Source organism: Stegastes partitus, unplaced genomic scaffold, assembly GCF_000690725.1.
Source record: "Stegastes partitus isolate 25-593 unplaced genomic scaffold, Stegastes_partitus-1.0.2 Scaffold1462, whole genome shotgun sequence".
NCBI classification, from domain to species: domain Eukaryota; kingdom Metazoa; phylum Chordata; class Actinopteri; family Pomacentridae; genus Stegastes; species Stegastes partitus.
Window position 1 is genome coordinate 50,338 of NW_007579193.1, and position 1,722 is coordinate 52,059.

Genomic DNA, 1,722 nt, shown 5'->3' on the forward strand with positions numbered 1-1,722 from the left:
AAGATTAACAGCACTCAAAAAAATGAAAAAAGTTGTAATTTTATGTATTTTTCTTATAAATTTTACAGATTTTTAAAAATATTTTAATTCTGATATTAACAAAATATTAATGAAATAATAAAAAACATGTCTAATGAAAAGTAACATTAAAATAAAAATCTAAAATAATAAAAAAAATGTATAAATAAATCAATTTTTAAAAATTCTGTTTTTGACATAAACTGTTAAAATATATCCTAATTTCACAAATATTTCCTTTTTTAACTAATAGATGAAATCATTCAAATACATGTTCTCCTCGTCATTTGTACAAATTTGACTGTTTGTGTTTATTCACTGATCAGCTGTACAGATGTGAGCTGTAAGCTGGTGAGTGAAGGACGCACCAACTGTAATTACAGATCATTCTCTGACTGTTTCAAGGTTTAACTATTTTTCTGTTGGTTTTGTGGTTTTGTGGTTTTGTTTTGTACAGAGGACGGGGGAAAAAAAGCAGCTGTAAAACCGTGAATACATTTTTCTGAGCATTACAAACTTGCAGAAGGTCTTCTGGACCCCTGGGAGCTATATTATCTGGGTGTTTCTGGGTAAGAGGCCACTTAAATAGAGGTTCAAATACTTCAAAGAATCGCAAATCAACATGGTGGCACAACCTTGTCCAGGATAGGGAGCCCGGTGCCCCTCTCTGGAGCCAGACCCTGGAAAGGCTGGTGGTCGAGCTTTGACTTATGTGGCTCAGATGGACGCGACCTGAAGAAACTCCATGTGAATGACACCCAGTGGGCCCAGCTCCTGCAGGGAGAGGCTTTGGGGCGTGGTGCATTGAGGGACAAGGTGTTCAGACTGGTTCTGGGGACGGCCAATTAGTGTGGCACAAAAACTGGAAACAGCCAGCATGGTTCTGTAGTTTTTGCACAATTCTTTGCAAATTTTCCTACATTTGGAGCTTGGTGCTGGTTAGCTCTCTGCTCCTGTCCTGGCTTTTATGCTAAGCTAATAGGTTGCTGCTGGTTGTATTCTGGTACAAGAGTGGGGTCCATCATTTCTCCAACTCTCATCAAGCAAACAAGACATCTATTCATTTCAAAATCCTCTCTTTTAGTCTTCAGTGAAGGGTTGCCCTGCAAAGCGAGGTCAGGATGCTTTAACTGAGCTGACAGAAACGTGGATTTATCGCTGCACAGCTCAGGTCGTCACCTCGCTGAGGCCTCGAGCTCTGCAGCTACAACGATGGCCGTCGCCTTCGGGTGCATGCTCTCTTCCATGCTCTGCTAAAATCCAGGAACTGTTTTGGGGCCTAAATGTGTCTGAAAGAAAAGGAGGAGAATAAATCATCCATTCTGACAGAGTCTTTTTTTTTATCGGGGCAGTTTTACGACTTAGCGAGGGAAGAAGCAAAGGTGTGTTGAGGTGTGGATGTGTACTGAAGGAATGCTGAGGCCGAACTCTTGTTGTCGCTTCAGGAGGCCAACGAGCCGAGGCGTTAACCTTTCACACACTCACATTATTCTTTCTAGGATTTTTCTCTTGAGCTGTTCGATCAACCAATTCCAATTCCAACTTTCAGATTCAGACAGTTTACAGTCAATGAGACGAAGAAAATAAATTAATTTAAACACATTTATTAAACAGAAATTTTTCACAGGTTTTCTTAAAAACTAAGTTATTATTTGATGATTAAAACGGTTTCTTATTGGGTTCCTGCGAGTCACTGTTGAAGGA